At 41.8% G+C, this 22,646-nt stretch overlaps 1 pseudogene across 1 annotated transcript; it reads right to left on the bottom strand.

Annotated features, from left to right (window-relative positions):
* Nucleotides 1–1,566: 1,566 nt before the first annotated feature.
* On the bottom strand, nt 1,567–21,748 carry LOC311122933 (potassium voltage-gated channel subfamily A member 3-like; annotated as a pseudogene). The gene is made up of 3 exons: nt 21,406–21,748; nt 14,389–14,632; nt 1,567–2,637 (listed from the first exon to the last, which is right to left on the bottom strand). The product of its transcript is annotated as a potassium voltage-gated channel subfamily A member 3-like (transcript).
* Nucleotides 21,749–22,646: the final 898 nt, after the last annotated feature.

Below are 22,646 nucleotides of genomic sequence, written 5' to 3'. Positions count from 1 at the left end.
GACATGGTGATATAGCTAGCTACTGTCTCTCTCTGTCTCCAGACATGGTGATATAGCTAGCTACTGTCTCTCTCTGTCTCCAGACATGGTTATATAGCTAGCTACTGTCTCTCTCTGTCTCCAGACATGGTTATATAGCTAGGTACTGTCTCTCTCTGTCTCCAGACATGGTTATATAGCTAGCTACTGTCTCTCTCTGTCTCCAGACATGGTTATATAGCTAGCTACTGTCTCTCTCTGTCTCCAGACATGGTTATATAGCTAGCTACTGTCTCTCTCTGTCTCCAGACATGGTTATATAGCTAGCTACTGTCTCTCTCTGTCTCCAGACATGGTTATATAGCTAGCTACTGTCTCTGTCTCCAGACATGGTTATATAGCTAGCTACTGTCTCTCTCTGTCTCCAGACATGGTTATATAGCTAGGTACTGTCTCTCTCTGTCTCCAGACATGGTTATATAGCTAGCTACTGTCTCTCTCTGTCTCCAGACATGGTTATATAGCTAGCTACTGTCTCTCTCTGTCTCCAGACATGGTTATATAGCTAGGTACTGTCTCTCTCTGTCTCCAGACATGGTTATATAGCTAGCTACTGTCTCTCTCTGTCTCCAGACATGGTTATATAGCTAGCTACTGTCTCTCTCTGTCTCCAGACATGGTTATATAGCTAGCTACTGTCTCTCTCTGTCTCCAGACATGGTTATATAGCTAGCTACTGTCTCTCTCTGTCTCTAGACATGGTTATATAGCTAGCTACTGTCTCTCTCTGTCTCCAGACATGGTGATATAGCTAGCTACTGTCTCTCTCTGTCTCCAGACATGGTGATATAGCTAGCTACTGTCTCTCTCTGTCTCCAGACATGGTTATATAGCTAGCTACTGTCTCTCTCTGTCTCCAGACATGGTTATATAGCTAGGTACTGTCTCTCTCTGTCTCCAGACATGGTTATATAGCTAGCTACTGTCTCTCTCTGTCTCCAGACATGGTTATATAGCTAGCTACTGTCTCTCTCTGTCTCCAGACATGGTTATATAGCTAGCTACTGTCTCTCTCTGTCTCCAGACATGGTTATATAGCTAGCTACTGTCTCTCTCTGTCTCCAGACATGGTTATATAGCTAGCTACTGTCTCTGTCTCCAGACATGGTTATATAGCTAGCTACTGTCTCTCTCTGTCTCCAGACATGGTTATATAGCTAGGTACTGTCTCTCTCTGTCTCCAGACATGGTTATATAGCTAGCTACTGTCTCTCTCTGTCTCCAGACATGGTTATATAGCTAGCTACTGTCTCTCTCTGTCTCCAGACATGGTTATATAGCTAGCTACTGTCTCTCTCTGTCTCCAGACAGAAATGCATACTGGCTGTTGTATTATAACAGCCAGAGTTCAGCCCGATGGTATGTCCATCTCATATATCTCATATCATATCCCATCAGGTACTGGGGGCAGGAGGTAGTGGTGGTGGATGAGCTGAGTTTCCCCACATACAACCTAAAGCGCTTAATGCATCTGTTAAAGCACTACAGACAGTCCATTAATCCATGAGTCCGTTATGACACCATTGACTAGACATCCGTGAAAATCTTCTTGCTAATGCTGATGCTGTTCGCTGTGTTGTTGTGTGTCATGGTTGTCATGGTAGCAATGGTTGTCGTGGAGAAGTTCTGCTGCTCTTTGAAGGTGCTGCTATTCAGTGCTCTGTGTTCCTCTATCACCATGTACTCATTCTTACTGAGCGATGAAGAGCTGCTCCTCTTCCTCATCCCCCCATCCTCCTCCGTCTCGGCCGCCAGAGGCTGACAGCTTCCCACGTGGAGGTACTGCGTCTGCTCCTCCCCCTCCGTCTCCCGATGGTAGAAGTAGTTGAAGTTGGACACGATGACGGGGACGGGCAGGGCGATGGTCAGCACGCCAGCGATGGCGCAGAGCGATCCGACGATCTTCCCGCCGATGGTTATTGGGTGCATGTCGCCATAGCCAACGGTAGTCATGGTGACCACGGCCCACCAGAAGGCGTCTGGGATGGAGCTGAAGCCGGAATCTGGGTCGTCGGCCTCTGCAAAGTAAACAGCGCTGGAGAAGAGGATGACTCCGATGAAGAGGAAGAAGATGAGGAGGCCCAGCTCCCGCATGCTGGCCTTCAGGGTCTGGCCCAGGATCTGGAGCCCCTTGGAATGTCTGGACAGCTTGAAGATCCTGAACACCCTGACCAGCCGGATGACCCTGAGGATGGCCAGGGACATGGCTTGCTGCCCGTTCCCCTGCTGCTCTGCCAGCTCCGTGCCCAGTGTTATAAAATACGGTATTATGGCCACGATATCTATGATGTTCATGATGTTCCTAGAGAACGTGGCCTTGGAGGGACAGGCGAAGAACCGGACCAGCAGCTCGAAGGAGAACCAGATGATGCACAGCGTCTCCACCACAAAGAACGGGTCAGAGAACGGAGAGGAGAAGTACGGCTCGGTGCCGTTAATAACGGGAGCCACGGGGACGGGCTCCTTTTGGTCGTCCCTGAACTCCGGTAACGTCTCCAGGCAGAAGATAACGATGGAGATGAGGATGACGAGGACGGAGACGATGGCTGTCCCCCGCGCTGGACCACTGCTCTCAGGGTACTCAAACAGCAGCCACACCTTTAAGAGGAGAGGATATATACTGTATTAACCACACCTTTAAGATGAGATATACTGTATTAACCACACCTTTAAGAGGAGAGGAGATATACTGTATTAACCACACCTCTAAGAGGAGATGAGATATACTGTATTAACCACACCTTTAAGATGAGAGGAGATATACTGTATTAACCACACCTTTAAGAGCAGATATACTGTATTAACCACACCTTTCAGATGAGAGGAGATATACTGTATTAACCACACCTTTAAGAGGATATATACTGTATTAACCACACCTTTAAGATGAGATATACTGTATTAACCACACCTTTAAGAGGAGAGGAGATATACTGTATTAACCACACATTTAAGAGGATATATACTGTATTAACCACACCTTTAAGATGAGATATACTGTATTAACCACACCTTTAAGATGAGAGGAGATATACTGTATTAGCCACACCTTTAAGATGAGAGGAGATATACTGTATTAACCACACCTTTAAGAGGAGAGGAGATATACTGTATTAACCACACCTTTAAGAGGAGAGGAGAAATACTGTATTAACCACACCTTTAAGAGGAGATATACTGTATTAACCACACCTTTAAGAGGAGATATACTGTATTACCCACACCTTTAAGAGGATATATACTGTATTAACCACACATTTAAGAGGAGATATACTGTATTAACCACACCTTTAAGAGGAGAGGAGATATACTGTATTAACCACACCTTTAAGAGGAGATATACTGTATTAACCACACCTTTAAGATGAGATATACTGTAATAACCACACCTTTAAGAGGAGATATACTGTATTAACCACACCTTTAAGATGAGAGGAGATATACTGTATTAACCACACCTTTAAGAGGAGAGGAGATATACTGTATTAACCACACCTTTAAGAGGAGATATACTGTATTAACCACACCTTTAAGATGAGAGGAGATATACTCTATTAACCACACCTTTAAGATGAGAGGAGATATACTGTATTAACCACACCTTTAAGAGGAGAGGAGATATACTGAATTAACCACACCTTTAAGAGGAGAGGAGATATACTGTATTAACCACACCTTTAAGAGGAGTTATACTGTATTAACCACACCTTTAAGAGGAGATATACTGTATTAACCACACCTTTAAGAGGAGATATACTGTATTAACCACACCTTTAAGAGGAGATATACTGTATTAACCACACCTTTAAGAGGAGATATACTGTATTAACCACACCTTTAAGAGGAGATATACTGTATTAACCACACCTTTAAGAGGAGATATACTGTATTAACCACACCTTTAAGATGAGAGGAGATATACTGTATTAACCACACCTCCATTCGGAAAGTACGACCCTGCCTTACACAGGAAGCGGCACAGGTCCTAATCCAGGCACTTGTCATCTACCGTCTGGATTACTGCAACTCGCTGTTGGCTGTGCTCCCTGCCTTTGCCATTAAACCCCTACAACTCATCCAGAATGCCGCAGCCCGTCTGGTGTTCAACCTTCCCAAGTTCTCTCACGTCACCCCGCTCCTCCGCACACTCCACTGGCTTCCAGTTGAAGCTCGCATCTGCTACAAGACCATGGTGCTTGCCTACGGAGCTGTGAGGGGAACGTCACCTCCGTACCTTCAGGTTCTGATCAGTCCCTACACCCAAACGAGGGCATTGCGTTCATCCACCTCTGGCCTGCTGGCTCCCCTACCTCTGCGGAAGCATAGTTCCCGCTCAGCCCAGTAAAACTGTTCGCTGCTCTGGCACCCCAATGGTGGAACAAGCTCCCTCACGACGCCAGGACAGCGGAGTCACTCACCACCTTCCGGAGACATTTGAAACCCCACCTCTTTAAGGAATACCTGGGATAGGATAAAGTAATCCTTCTACCCCCCCCTTACCCCAACCCAAAAATAAATAAATAAATAAATAAATAAAATAACATTGTAAAGTGGTGATCCCACTGGCTATAAGGTGAATGCACCTATTTGTAAGTCGCTCTGGATAAGAGCGTCTGCTAAATGACGTAAATGTAATGTAAATGTATTAACCACACCTTTAAGAGCAGATATACTGTATTAACCACACCTTTAAGAGCAGATATACTGTATTAACCACACCTTTAAGAGCAGATATACTGTATTAACCACGCCTTGAAGAGGAGAGCAGATATACTGTATTAACCACACCTTTAAGGGGAGAGGAGATATACTGTATTAACCACACCTTTAAGAGGAGAGCAGATATACTGTATTAACCACGCCTTGAAGAGGAGAGCAGATATACTGTATTAACCACACTGTCACGATCGTCGTATACAGAGGAGGACCAAGGCGCAGCGTGGAAGGTGAACATGCTTTTTATTAATGTTACACGAACAAAACAACAAACGATACGTGAAGTCCTATGGTACAAACACAAACCAAAAGGAACAAGATCCCACACCATACTGTGGGAAACAGGCTGACTAAGTATGGTTCCCAATCAGAGACAACAAGCAACAGCTGATTCACGTTGCCTCTGATTGAGAACCACACTGGCCAACATAGAAACACAATACTAGAACGAACACAAATGAAAACTCACACCCTGGCTCAACATACTAGAGTCCCCAGAGCCAGGGCGTGACAGTACCCCCCCCCCCCCAAAGGCGCGGACTCCGGCCGCGCCAACCAAACACCACAGGGGAGGGACCGGGTGGGCACTCCGCCTTGGCGGCGGATCCGGCTCCGGGCCTGATCCCCACTCCCTCTCCAACCCCCCAAAGTACCCCATGTCCGGTCTGGCCCCGCTGGCCGGAGCTGGACTGCACACTGGTGGAGCGGATTGCTCTAGCTCCGGCGTGAAGCAGCTGACCGGTGCCGGACCAGGCACCGGTGGAGCAGGAACGGGCCGGACCGGGCTGGCGACGCGCACCAAAGGCTTGGTGCGGGGAGCAGGAACAGGCCGGGCCGGGCTGGCGACGCGCACCATTGGCTTGGTGCGGGGGAGCCGGAACAGGCCGGGCCGGGCTGGCGACGCGCACCATTGGCTTGGTGCGGGGAGCAGGAGCGGGCCGGACCGGGCTGACGAAGCGCACCACTGACTTGGTGCGGAGAGCAGGAATGGACCGGACTGGGCTGGCGACGTGCACCACAGGCTCGGTGCAAGGGACAGGAACAGACCGGACCGTACTGGGGACACACACCACTGGCCCTACGCAGGGATCAGGAACGGGCCGGACCGGACTGGTAACACACCCCAGTACCTCTCGCCGTGCCTCTACACCTTCCTTCCCCTTTTTGACCAGTGGCCCCCGTAACCTGGCGGCCTCCTCTGCCAACCCGCTGGGCCACTCTATCGCGGTCTCCTGCTGCCCCGTCGTCCACGGCGTGAGCCCCCCCCTAAAAATGTTCTGGGCTTCTCTCCTTCCCGTGGACCAGGTCTCCAAATCTCTCGCTAGCCTTTCGCCCTTCTGCTTCCAAGTCAAGCCCCTCTCTTGCTCACACGGCTTGACCCAGTCGAGGAGGCGCTGGATATCCGCTAGAAATTTCCCTGGCGATGGCTCCTGGACCCGCTGCTTGGTCCAGTTCTGGTGGGATCTTCTGTCACGCTCGTCGTATACAGAGGAGGACCAAGGCGCAGCGTGGAAGGTGAACATGCATTTTATTAATGTTACACGAACAAAACAACAAACGATACGTGAAGTCCTACGGTACAAACACAAACCAAAAGGAACAAGATCCCACACCATACTGTGGGAAACAGGCTGACTAAGTATGGTTCCCAATCAGAGACAACAAGCAAAAGCTGATTCACGTTGCCTCTGATTGAGAACCACACTGGCCAACATAGAAACACAATACTAGAACGAACACTAATGAAAACTCACACACTGGCTCAACATACTAGAGTCCCCAGAGCCAGGGCGTGACACACACCTTTAAGAGGAGAGGAGATATACTGTATTAACCACACCTTTAAGATGAGAGGAGATATACTGTATTAACCACACCTTTAAGAGGAGATATACTGTATTAACCACACCTTTAAGAGGAGATATACTGTATTAACCACACCTTTAAGATGAGAGGAGATATACTGTATTAACCACACCTTTAAGAGGAGATATACTGTATTAACCACACCTTTAAGATGAGATATACTGTATTAACCACACCTTTAAGAGGAGAGGAGATATACTGTATTAACCACACCTTTAAGAGGAGATATACTGTATTAACCACACCTTTAAGATGAGATATACTATATATTATTATTATATTATATTATTATATATTATATTATATTATATTATATTATATTATTATTATTATATTATTATATTATTATATTATATTATATTATTATTATTATGAGAGGAGATATACTGTATTAACCACACCTTTAAGGGGAGAGGAGATATACTGTATTAACCACACCTTTAAGAGGAGATATACTGTATTAACCACACCTTTAAGATGAGATATACTGTATTAACCACACCTTTAAGAGGAGAGGAGATATACTGTATTAACCACACCTTTAAGAGGAGATATACTATATTAACCACACATTTAAGATGAGAGGAGATATACTGTATTAACCACACCTTTAAGGGGAGAGGATATATACTGTATTAACCACACCTTTAAGAGGAGAGGAGATTTACTGTATTTACCACACCATTAAGAGGAGAGGAGATATACTGTATTAACCACACCTTTAAGATGAGATATACTGTATTAACCACACCTTTAAGAGGATAGGAGATATACTGTATTAACCACACCTTTATGAGGAGATATACTGTATTAACCACACCTTTAAGATGAGAGGAGATATACTGTAATAACCACACCTTTAAGAGGAGATGAGATATACTGTATTAACCACACCTTTAAGAGGAGAGGAAATATACTGTATTAACCACAACTTTAAGAGGAGATGTACTGTATTAACCACACCTTTAAGATGAGACATACTGTATTAACCACACCTTTAAGATGAGATATACTGTATTAACCACACCTTTAAGGGGAGAGGAGATATACTGTATTAACCACACCTTTAAGAGGAGATATACTGTATTAACCACACCTTTAAGATGAGATATACTGTATTAACCACACCTTTAAGAGGATATATACTGTATTAACCACACCTTTAAGATGAGATATACTGTATGAACCACACCTTTAAGATGAGAGGAGATATACTGTATTAGCCACACCTTTAAGATGAGAGGAGATATACTGTATTAACCACACCTTTAGGAGGAGAGGAGATATACTGTATTAACCACACCTTTAAGAGGAGAGGAGATATACTGTATTAACCACACCTTTAAGATGAGATATACTATATATTATTATTATATTATATTATTATATATTATATTATATTATTATTATTATATTATTATATTATATTATATTATTATTATTATGAGAGGAGATATACTGTATTAACCACACCTTTAAGGGGAGAGGAGATATACTGTATTAACCACACCTTTAAGAGGAGAGGAGATATACTGTATTAACCACACCTTTAAGAGGAGATATACTGTATTAACCACACCTTTCAGATGAGATATACTGTATTAACCACACCTTTAAGAGGAGAGGAGATATACTGTATTAACCACACATTTAAGAGGAGATATACTGTATTAACCACACCTTTAAGATGAGAGGAGATATACTGTATTAACCACACCTTTAAGGGGAGAGGAGATATACTGTATTAACCACACCTTTAAGAGGAGAGGAGATTTACTGTATTTACCACACAGTTAAGAGGAGAGGAGATATACTGTATTAACCACACCTTTAAGATGAGATATACTGTATTAACCACACCTTTAAGAGGAGATGAGACATACTGTATTAACCACACCTTTATGAGAAGATATACTGTATTAACCACACCTTTAAGATGAGAGGAGATATACTGGTATAACCACACCTTTAAGAGGAGATGAGATATACTGTATTAACCACACCTTTAAGAGGATAGGAAGTATACTGTATTAACCACAACTTTAAGAGGAGATGTACTGTATTAACCACACCTTTAAGAGGAGATATAATGTATTAACCACACCTTTAAGATGAGATATACTGTATTAACCACACCTTTAAGAGGAGATGAGATATACTGTATTAACCACACCTTTAAGAGGAGATATACTGTATTAACCACACCTTTAAGACGAGATATACTGTATTAACCACACCTTTAAGAGGATATTTACTGTATTAACCACACCTTTAAGATGAGATATACTGTATTAACCACACCTTTAGGAGGAGAGGAGATATACTGTATTAACCACACCTTTAAGAGGAGAGGAGATATACTGTATTAACCACAACTTTAAGAGGAGATTTACTGTATTAACCACACCTTTAAGATGAGAGGAGATATACTGTATTAACCACACCTTTAAGATGAGAGGAGATATACTGTATTAACCACACCTTTAAGAGGAGAGGATATATACTGAATTAACCACACCTTTAAGAGGAGAGGAGATATACTGTATTAACCACACCTTTAAGAGGAGATATACTGTATTAACCACACCTTTAAGACGAGATATACTGTATTAACCACACCTTTAAGAGGATATATACTGTATTAACCACACCTTTAAGATGAGATATACTGTATTAACCACACCTTTAAGATGAGAGGAGATATACTGTTTTAGCCACACCTTTAAGATGAGAGGAGATATACTGTATTAACCACACCTTTAAGAGGAGAGGAGATATACTGTATTAACCACACCTTTAAGAGGAGATATACTGTATTAACCACACCTTTAAGATGAGAGGAGATATACTGTATTAACCACACCTTTAAGATGAGAGGAGATATACTGTATTAACCACACCTTTAAGAGAAGAGGAGATATACTGAATTAACCACACCTTTAAGAGGAGAGGAGATATACTGTATTAACCACACCTTTAAGAGGATATATACTGTATTAACCACATCTTTAAGAGGAGAGGAGATATACTCTATTAACCACACCTTTAAGATGAGAGGAGATATACTGTATTAACCACACCTTTAAGAGGAGATATACTGTATTAACCACACCTTTAAGAGGAGAGGAGATATACTGTATTAACCACACCTTTAAGAGGAGATATACTGTATTAACCACACCTTTAAGATGAGAGGAGATATACTGTATTAACCACACCTTTAAGGGGAGAGGAGATATACTGTATTAACCACACCTTTAAGAGGAGAGGAGATATACTGTATTAACCACACCTTTAATGGGAGAGGAGATATACTGTATTAACCACACCTTTAAGAGGAGAGGAGATATACTTTATTTACCACACCTTTAAGAGGAGAGGAGATATACTGTATTAATGAACACCTTTAAGATTGGATATACTGTACTAACCACACATTTAAGAGGAGGTGAGATATACTGTATTAACCACACCTTTAAGAGGAGATATACTGTATTAACCACACCTTTAAGATGAGAGGATATATACTGTATTAACCACACCTTTAAGGGGAGAGGAGATATACTGTATTTACCACACCTTTAAGAGGAGAGGAGATATACTGTATTAACCACACCTTTAAGAGGAGAGGAGATATACTGTATTAGACACACCTTTATGAGGAGATATACTGTATTAACCACACCTTTAAGATGAGAGGAGATATACTGTAATAACCACACCTTTAAGAAGAGATGAGATATACTGTATTAACCACACCTTTAAGAGGAGATATACTGTATTAACCACACCTTTAAGATGAGACATACTGTATTAACTACACCTTTAAGATGAGAGGAGATATACTGTATTAACCACACCTTTAAGAGGAGATATACTGTATTAACCACACCTTTAAGAGGAGATATACTGTATTAACCACACCTTTAAGAGGAGATATACTGTATTAACCACACCTTTAAGATGAGATATACTGTATTAACCACACCTTTAAGATGAGAGATACTGTAATAACCACACCTTTAAGATGAGAGGAGATATACTGTATTAACCACACCTTTAAGAGCAGATATACTGTATTAACCACACCTTTAAGAGGAGATATACTGTATTAACCACACCTTTAAAATGAGATATACTGTATTAACCACACCTTTAAGGGGAGAGGAGATATACTGTATTAACCACAACTTTATGAGGAGATATACTGTATTAACCACACCTTTAAGATGAGAGGAGATATACTGTAATAACCACACCTTTAAGAGGAGATATACTGTATTAACCACACCTTTAAGAGGAGATATACTGTATTAACCACACCTTTAAGATGAGATATACTGTATTAACCAAACCTTTAAGATGAGAGGAGATATACTGTATTAACCACACCAGTAAGATTAGATATACTGTATTAACCACACCTTTAAGAGGAGAGGAGATATACTGTATTAACCACACCTTTAAGAGGAGATATACTGTATTAACCACACATTTAAGATGAGAGGATACATACTGTATTAACCACACCTTTAAGAGGAGATATACTGTACTAACCATACCTTTAAGATGAGAGGAGATATACTGTATTAACCACACCTTTAAGAGGAGATATACTGTATTAACCACACCTTTAAGAGGATATATACTGTATTAACCACACCTTTAAGAGGAGATATACTGTATTAACCACACCTTTAAGATGAGATATACTGTATTAACCACACCTTTAAGTTGAGAGGAGATATATGGTATTAACCACACCTTTAAGAGGAGATATACTGTATTAACCACACCTTTAAAATGAGATATACTGTATTAACCACGCCTTTAAGATGAGAGAAGATATATACTGTATTAACCACACCTTTAAGAGGAGATATACTGTACTAACCATACCTGTTAGATGATATATAATGTATTAACCACACCTTTAAGAGGAGATATACTGTATTAACCACACCTTTAAGATGAGAGGAGATATACTGTGTTAACCACACCTTTAAGATGAGATGAGATATACTGTATTAACCACACCTTTAAGAGGAGATATACTGTATTAACCACACCTTTATAATGAGATGAGATATACTGTATTAACCACACCTTTAAGAGGAGATATACTGTATTAACCACACCTTTAAGAGGATATATATTGTATTAACCACACCTTTAAGGGGAGGTATACTGTATTAACCACACCTTTAAGATGAGATATACTGTATTAACCACACTTTTAATTTGAGAGGAAATATACTGTATTAACCACACCTTTAAGATGAGATATACTGTATTAACCACACCTTTAAAATGAGATATACTGTATTAACCACACCTTTAAGATGAGAGAAGATATATACTGTATTAACCACACCTTTAAGAGGAGAGGAGATATACTGTATTAACCACACCTTTAAGAGCAGATATACTGTATTAACCACACCTTTAAGAGGAGATATACTGTATTAACCACACATTTAAGATGAGATATACTGTATTAACCACACCTTTAAGATGAGAGGAGATTTACTGTATTAACCACACCTTTAAGAGGAGATATACTGTATTAACCACACCTTTAAGATGAGATATACTGTATTAACCAAACCTTTAAGATGAGAGGAGATATGTGTCCTCTGTAGCTCAGCTGGTAGAGCACGGCGCTTGTAACGCCAAGGTAGTGGGTTCGATCCCCGGGACCACCCATACACAAAAAAAAAAATTTATGCACGCATGACTGTAAGTCGCTTTGGATAAAATCGTCTAAATGTCATATTATATTATATTATATATACTGTATTAACCACACCATTAAGATTAGATATACTGTATTAACCACACCTTTAAGAGGAGAGGAGATATACTGTATTAACCACATCTTTAAGAGGAGTTATACTGTATTAACCACACATTTAAGATGAGAAGAGATATACTGTATTAACCACACCTTTAAGAGGAGATATACTGTACTAACCTACCTTTAAGATGAGAGGAGATATACTGTATTAACCACACCTTTAAGAGGAGATATACTGTATTAACCACACCTTTAAGAGGATATATACTCTATTAACCACACCTTTAAGATGAGATATACTGTATTAACCACACCTTTAAGATGAGAGGAGATATACTGTATTAACCACACCTTTAAGATGAGATATCCTGTATTAACCACACCTTTAAGATGAGATATACTGTATTAACCACACCTTTAAGATGAGAGGAGATATACTGTATTAACCACACCTTTAAGAGCAGATATACTGTATTAACCACACCTTTAAGAGGAGATATACTGTATTAACCACACCATTAAGATTAGATATACTGTATTAACCACACCTTTAAGAGGAGAAGAGATATACTGTATTAACAACACCTTTAAGAGGAGATATACTGTATTAAACACACATTTAAGATGAGAGGAGATATACTGTATTAACCACACCTTTAAGATGAGAGGAGATATACTGTATTAACCACACCTTTAAGAGGAGATATACTGTATTAACCACACCTTTAAGATGAGACATACTGTATTAACCACACCTTCAAGATGAGAGGATATATACTGTAATAACCACACCTTTAAGAGGATATATACTGTATTAACCACACCTTTAAAATGAGATATACTGTATTAACCACACCTTTAAGATGAGAGGAGATATACTGTATTAACCACACCTTTAAGATGAGATATACTGTATTAACCACACCTTTAAGAGGATATATACTGTATTAACCACACCTTTAAGAGGATATATACTGTATTAACCACACCTTTAAGGGGAGAGGAGATATACTGTATTAACCACACCTTTAAGATGAGATATACTGTATTAACCACACCTTTATGAGGAGATATACTGTATTAACCACACCTTTAAGATGAGATATACTGTATTAACCACACCTTTAAGAGGATATATACTGTATTAACCACACCTTTAAGAGGAGATATACTGTATTAACCACACCTTTAAGAGGAGATATACTGTATTAACCACACCTTTAAGAGGAGATATACTTTATTAACCACACCTTTAAGATGAGATATACTGTATTAACCACACCTTTAAGATGAGAGGAGATATACTGTATTAACCACACCTTTAAGAGGAGATATACTGTATTAACCACACCTTTAAGAGGAGAGGAGATATACTGTATTAACCACACCTTTAAGAGGATATATACTGTATTAACCACACCTTTAAGAGGAGATATACAGTATTAACCACACCTTTAAGACCAGAGGAGATATACTATATTAACCACACCTTTAAGATAAGAGAAGACATACTGTATTAACCACACCTTTGTGATACGATATACTGTATTAACCACACCTTTAAGATATGATATACTGTATTAACCACACCTTTAAGACCAGAGGAGATATACTGTATTAGTTTACACAAGATGGAGCACAAACTGAAGTTCATGCTGGATAGCAAACAATGCCCCATAAAAAGCATTTGTGCAAAAAACCTCAAGAAGTGATCAAGGCAGTCACGCATGGAAAAATTAAAAAGCCTTTATTTGTTACAGCTTATGTACAGCTAGCATAACAAACACACTGAGGCGTCGTTGCCTCAAAGGCCTTCATGAGGGTGACAGAGAATAGTGTGGACAAACAGGTTTATTTCACAACTCTAACAGGAAGTGACTCAATTCATTACCATATGTAATTGATGAACTAAAGCGAAAGCTAGGGAAAAGAAAAACAACATTCAAGATACAAAATAAGTACAACCACACCTTTCTTTGCAGCTCATTGTCAGGTAGTGGTCTCTCCTCTTCCTTTATAAAACCCTCGTCCTCTCTGAACTTCTCCATTGCCTCTTCTCCCAGCTCGTAGAAGCGGATCTCCTCTGAGAAGATGTCTATGGGCACGTTGGCGGGTCTCCTGATGCGCCCGCCTGACTGGTAGTAATACAAGATGGCATCGAAACTGGGCCGGTTCCTGTCAAAGAAATACTCGTTCCTCAGAGGGTCAAAGTACCTGGAGAGAGAGAGAGAGAGGGGGGATAGATAAAGACAGGGAGAGAGACATACATAAATATGAAGTCATTCTTTATTGATTAACAGACAGACAGACAGAGCGACAAAGAAAGAGACAGAGAGAGACAGAAACAGAGACAGAGAGAGACAGAAACAGAGACGGAGAGAGACAGAAACAGAGACAGAGAGAGACAGAAACAGAGACAGAGAGAGACAGAAATAAATTGATATATTACTACTTAATTGATTAATTGTCTGCAGCAGACAATACACACATTAAGACAACACAATACATAGTAACCAGTAAAGAGTAAATACTAAGTCCTTCCCTAACTCAACCTCTTCTTGGGGTTAGAGTTAGGGTGAACATCAATACAGGATAATTACATATATAAGTGGTATAGTTAACTCAACCTCTTCTTGGGGTTAGAGTTAGGGTTAACATCAATACAGGATAATTACATATATAAGTGGTATAGTTAACTCAACCTCTTCTTGGGGTTAGAGTTAGGGTTAACATCAATACAGGATAATTACATATATATAAGTGGTATAGTTAACTCAACCTCTTCTTGGGGTTAGAGTTAGGGTTAACATCAATACAGGATAATTACATATATAAGTGGTATAGTTAACTCAACCTCTTCTTGGGGTTAGAGTTAGGGTTAACATCAATACAGGATAATTACATATATATAAGTGGTATAGTTAACGCAACCTCTTCTTGGGGTTAGAGTTAGGGTTAACATCAATACAGGATAATTACATATATAAGTGGTATAGTTAACTCAACCTCTTCTTGGGGTTAGAGTTAGGGTTAACATCAATACAGGATAATTACATATATAAGTGGTATAGTTAACTCAACCGCTTCTTGGGGTTAGAGTTAGGGTTAACATCAATACAGCATAATTACATATACAGTGCCCTCCACTATTATTGGCACCCCTGTTTAAGATATGGTCGAGGACGTCCAAAAATTTTCCTATTTTTTTAAACAACATAGAACCCAAATGCAAAAAAAGAGAAAAATCCAACCTTTTTTTTAAGTACATTACTTTGGTGGTAAAAATAAAAATCACATATTTAGAAAAAAAAAAACTTGAAATCATGTGTCCCACAATTATTGGCACCCCTAACAATTCCGCTGAAAATTTTAATTGAATTTTTTTAAAATATATTTTTCTGTAGTTGCTAAAGTTGGTCAGGGTATCTAGGAACTTTTAATTAGTAATTCATGACTTCCTGTTTCCCTGGGGTATAAATATGACGTGACACAGAGGCCTAATTCTCTTACCCATTTGTCAACATGGCAAAGACAAGAGAACACACCATTCAAGTAAGGCAGATTTGTGTCGACCTTCATAAGTCAGGCAATGGCTACAAGAAAATAGCCACTCGCCTTAACTTGCCCGTATCTACAGTCAGAGGAATCATTAAGAAGTTTAAAACAACTGGAACAGTGACAAACAAGGCTGGAAGAGGTCCCAAGTTTATCTTGCCACAACGCACAGTGAGGAGGATGGTAAGAGAAGTAAAAAAAAAGTCCTAAGCTCACTGTCACAGAATTGCATCAAAGAGTGGCATCTTGGGGTCACAAAGTCTCCAAAACAACCATCAGACGTTCTCTACATGCCAACAAGCTGTTTGGGAGGCATGCAAGGAAAAAGCCTTTTCTCACTAACACTCACAAACGTAAACGTCTGGAGTTTGCTAAGCGGCACTGGGACTTCAACTGGGATCGTGTGCTTTGGTCAGATGAGACTAAGATTGAGCTTTTTGGCAACAAACACTCTAAGTGGGTCTGGCGTAAAACAAAAGATGAGTATGCCGAAAAGCACCTCATGCCCACCGTGAAGTATGGTGGAGGATCTGTGATGCTGTGGGCCTGTTTCTCTTCCAAAGGCCCTGGGAACCTTGTTAGGGTGCATGGCATTATGAACACTTTGAACTACCAGGACATTTTAAATAAAAACCTGATGGCCTCTGCCAGAAAGATGAAGATGGGTCGTCATTGGGTCTTTCAGCAGGATAATGATCCAAAACATGTGGCAAAATCTACACAAAAATGGTTCAGCAGTCACAAACTCAAGGTCCTCCCATGGCCATCTCAGTCCCCAGACCTCAACCCAATCGAAAACCTGTGGGGCGAGCTAAAGAGGAGAGTGCATAAGAGAGGACCCAGGACACTGGATGATTTAGAAAGATTGTGCAAAGAAGAATGGTCAAAGATCCCTCTCTCTGTGTTCTCCAATCTTGTGAAATGTTATAGGAGGAGATTAAGTGCTGTCTTGTTGGCAAAAGGGGGTTGTACAAAGTATTAACATCAGGGGTGCCAATAATTGTGGGACACATGATTTCAAGTTTTTTCTTTTCTAAATGTGTGATTTTTTTTTTTTACACCAAAGTAATGTACTTAAATAAAAGGTTGGATTTTTCAATTTTTTTGCATTTGGGTTCTATGTTGTTTAAAAAAAAGGAGAATTTTTGGAAGTCCTCGACCACATCTTAAACAGGGGTGCCAATAATTGTGGAGGGCACTGTATAAGTGGTATAGTTAGCTAATTTCCCCCTAATCTCTGACACTCTCTAGTGGTTGGAGGACTAAATCACCTCGAGCTCAACATTTAAATGGCCTGGAAAAGAACGGTAAGTTTTGCGACTAACGACACCCTTCTAGCTAGCTGACCACCGATTTTCAGTGCAATTTGTGTAAGTTAAGTTAGGTTTTGAGCGTTTTCAAAAATGTACACATTTTGTGGGACACGCTGCATATTGTAAAATTCGACTACGCGACAGACCACACATAATTTATAATAATCTTTTTACCTCTGAAATATAGCTAACGGATTTTCTAATGTTACTAGCTTAGTTGCTAAATGTTGATAGAACTGCTAAGACAGCAAAAAGGAAAGAAATTGTAAGTGTTAGATAATACATATCACGAAAACAGCGGAATGTTGTTAAGTTTACCGTATCAAAATTGGAGTCCTCTGACGGAGGCGTTTTGCACAATCTGCAAAAATGTATTTGGAACGTTGAACCATTAACTTTTTGACACCTATCACTGTTGGTTATGTTTAATCTTACAACAGCTACATAGAGGCAGTATTTAGTCAAATTGTACAATGTATGCATCAATATTAAACTAATTGGGACACTAATTTTCACTACAGATAACATCAAACAAAAAACGTGGGTACACTTTCAGTTATTGTGAAAACTTTCATCACCTTTCAATGCCTTAGCTTTGAAATGTACATGTTTATACATATTCAGATTGAGTTAACTTTCTAAAATGTGTATAGTATGCCAAGTTATTTAGCTACATGTATTAACACCACAGCATGGAGAAAGTCAAGAGGAAGAAGTGGAGTGAGGTGGACATGTTCCATGCCATGGAGGACTGCGGGGCAGGGATGGCTATCCGCCAGGCTGCCAGGTTAGGCATCTTTTGTTTTTAGGAGATTACCATGTGTATGTGAATTTTATCTGCTAGTAACAGTTTTCTTTTCTTATCTACCAAGGTGCATGGTGTACCTCGGCAGACCCTGGCGGACAGGCTGAGCGGCCGGGTGACCCATGGTTGTCGCAGTGGACCACCCACATTGCTTGCACGAGAGGATGAAAATTCTCTGGTGCAGTACTGTATCTACTGCGCCAGCCATGGGTTCCCCTTCACCAGACAGAGGCTGATGAAATACGCAGACAAAATACGCAGGTATTTGGTGTTCTCTGTATTTATGTATGTAGATTGGTGGACTGACTGTTCGCAATGTGTGTGATGTAAATGTGGATGTGTATGATGATGCCAAAACAAACATTTTCATCCTGGATGGACAATTATATATTATATTCTATTGTAGGTTTCGGCACCCAGGGGAAACAATCCCACCACTGGGGAAGAGGTGGTGGGAAATGTTCAGGAGGAGGCACAAGAACCTGAGCATGAGGAGGCCGGACACCCTGGACAGGGGGAGAGCTGAGTGTGTCCGACGATGGACACATTCTTAACTTCTTATGAGAAGCACTTGGAGGAGAGTGGGTTGAGGGAGAAACCCAGACAAATCTATAACTGCGATGAGTCTGGGTTTCGTAGCGACCAGAGCAGGCACAAAGTGCTGGCTCCCCGGGCGCAAAACACGTGTACCAGCAGGCTCCGGGGACCAAGGAGCACATCACAGTGCTGGCCTGCTTCAATGCAGCTGGGGAGGACGTCCCCCCATTTATCATCTACCCCAAGTGTTTCCCCGGTGGCCACTACACACTGGGAGGCCCCCCCCCCTGGCTAGCAGTGGCTACATTGACGGGACCTGTTCAGGAAGTGGTTTATGCACTTCATTAAGCATCCAGTGAAGGAGCGCCCTCTCCTTCTCCTCTTCGATGGGCACAAGAGCCACATGGACCCGGAGGTGCTCGCGGCGGCACTAAGGGAAGGGGTTATACTTCTTTGTCTTCCACCACACTGCACCCATGTCCTGCAGCCGCTGGACGTGGCATACTTTGGCCCTTTAAAGGCTGAGTTCTCCAAGGTAGCTGGAGACCTTAGCCATTTTGACCACTCCTACATGGTAAACAAATCCGAATTTGCCAGAGTACTACCCGTACCAGCGATGCAAGGACATGCGCTATGTGGTGGAAGGGTTTAAGAAGTGTGGCCTCTTCCCTTTTTTTTTTTTTTTTTTTAATTCCGTCTCGGTCCCTACTGAGTCCCACCACCGCCTCTCCTGGAACCAGCAGCACTGTGCCATCCATCATCACCTCCTCCCCAACGACCACAGGAGGACCCTCAGCCCCATCTCCTGTCCCAGTCCATGCTCCATTCCCAGGCCTAGCTCTAGAAGAGCACCCCCTAATAGAGGTGATAGCGAAGGACCTGGGGCACATCCTTACTGTCCTGAAGTATCGGCTGGACCGATACAGAAGACTCCCTGTGGTCGCCACGTGCCTCACCGGGGAGGAATACACGCGCCAGTGGCAGGAGAGGGGTGAGAAGGAGAGGGCCGAGGCAGAGGAGAAAGAGCGTCGGGCAGCCCTCAGAACACAGAGGGCACAGGAGAGGGCTGCCATGGATGAGACCATTGACGCCATCGCCTCTGCAAGACCCCCTGCTGGAACCACTCCTGACAGCTGCATCACCACTGCCAGTGCCTCCCAGTGTGCAACACCTGAAGGAGCCATCGGAGTCCCCAGCTGCAGAAGAAGGCCACGTGCCTACTTTCCCGGCCACACCATCGTCGGCCCCTCAACCCCACCATTACAAACACCAGCTCCTCCAAGCCATCGTCGGCGGTTTTGTCCACCACCACCACGATGCACACCAGCCCCCACTGTCTGTCACCACCAACACGGCCTCCTCTGTACCAACTGCCTCCTCAGACTCCCCTGGTCACACCACCATAGCAGCCTCGTCTGGTGTCCATGCCCCCTGCAATTTGAATACCGCCACCTCCACAGGTAAACACATGTTAAATTACGAAAAAAAGACTGTTTGTTAACTGTTTTATAAAACAGCAATGTACAATTTTTTATCTCTCTTTACATATCTACAGTACATAGCACCAGCCCTCAATCATCACCACCTCCTCCAAAACCTCTGCAGCTTCCTCCAGAGGTATTGATGTAAAAAAGTTGAAAAGGGTTTTCATGAAACATGCTCTGTCTAACAGTACTTTTTCTCAAACTGCAGAACAGAAAACAGAAAAGAGAAAAGCTCCACCGGTCACGTCGGTCACGCCACCATGGCACCACTCTCAGGTACTTCATCTGTTTTTCTCTCTCTCTCAGTTGTATCAATTACTATTGTTGCTGAAGAACTTCTACATTTTGCAAAACCATATTAATCAATTTGTATTATTTTATTTTTTATAAAAGAAGACACCACCTGCTGTGCTCGCTGTGGGGAGCGTGATCCGCCTGCAAGCTCCTCTCAGGAGTGTAGATCCGAGGTGCTATGGGTGTGCTGTGACTTCTGTCAGCACTGGTTCCACTGCAGGTGTGAGCAGTGGGATCCAGAGGTAGCGGTGGAGCTGGATTATTATTGGGATTTTTGTGACAATATAAGGATGGAGGTCGAGATTTAATTGTTTGTTTTGTTTGTGTTCATATTAAATTATTAATTTGTACAAAAAAATAAATGTCAAAAATATAATATATATATTTATTGAACCACTGAATGCACATAACTGAAATTAAAGTTTTATTTGATGTAAATTATTAATACTCATATTTTAGAATTCAACTGTTATCTACCTTCTCAAAACATAAGATGAATCTGTCAAACAAATGATGAGACATTATTTGGTTACAACACTGAATATGTTGGTGAAGAACCATTTCTTAAGAGTCCACAGGAGGGCGCACCGGGCTACGCAATGAAAAGTTGACAGGCAAGTCATTATTTTTTACCTAACTAGCTAACTAGTCAACTACCTAGTAAACACTTCTGGTACGTGGTTGGTGTCTATTTTTTGAACAAAATTAAATGGATATATCTTGTAATTGAACAAAATAGTAAGGTGGCCAATAACTGGGGGCCGTACGCCGATAATACGGGACTTATTCTTTTTGCTAAATCGCTTATCAAAAAGCTGATAATAGTAGTATTTGACTAATTGAAATGTCAAACTTGCTAATTGCTAACCCGTTAGCTAACATTTTTACGACACCAATAATCACATAACATTGATGGCTTGATCACAAGATAACACTGTTGAAGGTCATGTATTTTTTAAACGCTGTTGAATATGCCGATAATATGGGGTTCCACGCTACCTCATCCTCTTCTTGGGGTCCCCCAGCAGGGTCTCAGGGAACTGGGAGAGGGTCTTGAGCTGAGTCTCAAAGCGCAGCCCGGAGATATTGATGACAACGCGCTCACAGCACTCGTGGCCCGGTTTGTTTTGTTCAGACTGGTCCAGAGAGTGGTGACCTGGTAGAGCTGCCGACTCCTCCAACATGTTGTCTCCGCCGCACGCCACCACTATCATCACATCAATGTCTGTCTCTGTGTATCTGTGGTTCACAAGGGTGTCGCGGTCCCGTAGTTTGGCGTCGTCCCGGTGGGTCTTGGTAACGGAAGGCGGTGGGATTGCAGGAGGCTGAGGTGGTCGTCCATGCGCACGGCGAGATGGAGGGATGGAGACGAATGCAGGGGAACCAGCTGCTCCCCCTCCGCAAGCCCCTGTTAACCTGACACCACCACGGCTTCTTCTCCTCCTCCTCTCTCTCTCTCTCTCTCTCTCTCTCTCTCTCTCTCTCTCTCTCTCTCTCCCTATCTCTCTGTCTCTCTTTCTCTTTCTCTCTCTCTCTCTCTCGCTCCCTCTTTCTCTCTCTCACTCTCTCTCTCTCTCTCTCTCTCACTCCCTCTGACTCTCTCCAATTGGTGTTCCCGCCCACTACATGGGGTTTATAAACACAAATCTTACCCTTGGCCCTGGCAGGCGCTTCTCTCTCTCTCTCTCTCTCTCTCTCTCTCTCTCTCTCTCTCTCTCTCTCTCTCTCTCTCTCTCTCTCTCTCTCTCTCTCTCTCTCTCTCTCTCTCTCTCTCTCTCTCTCTCTCTCAATTCAATTCAATTTAAGGGCTGTATTGGCATGGGAAACGTATGTTAACATTGCCAAAGCAAACATTTGGCAGGAATTTAGGAAGTGCAGCTCAGTTTCCACCAAATTTTGTGGGCAGTGTGCACGTAGCCTGTCTTCTCTTGAGAGCCAGGTCTGCCTACGGTGGCCTTTCTCAATAGCAAGGATATGCTCACTGAGTCTGTACATAGTCAAGCTTTCCTTAAGTTTGGGTCAGTCACAGTGGTCAGGTATTCTGCCACTGTGTACTTTCTGTTTAGGGCCAAATTACATTCTAGTTTGCTCTGTTTTTTTGTTAATTCTTTCCAATGTGTCAAGTAATTCTCTGTTTGTTTTCTCATGATTTGGTTTGGTCTAATTGTGTTGCTGTCCTGGGGCTCTGTGGGGTCTGTTTGTGTTTGTGAACAGAGCCCCAGGACCAGCTTGCTTAGGGG

This window comes from Coregonus lavaretus, assembly GCF_964263955.1.
Source record: "Coregonus lavaretus genome assembly, contig: HAP1_SCAFFOLD_1046, whole genome shotgun sequence".
Classification (NCBI taxonomy): Eukaryota; Metazoa; Chordata; class Actinopteri; order Salmoniformes; family Salmonidae; genus Coregonus; species Coregonus lavaretus.
The sequence above is the reverse complement of the archived record's forward strand: the minus strand, read 5'-3'. Positions and strand labels throughout refer to the sequence as shown.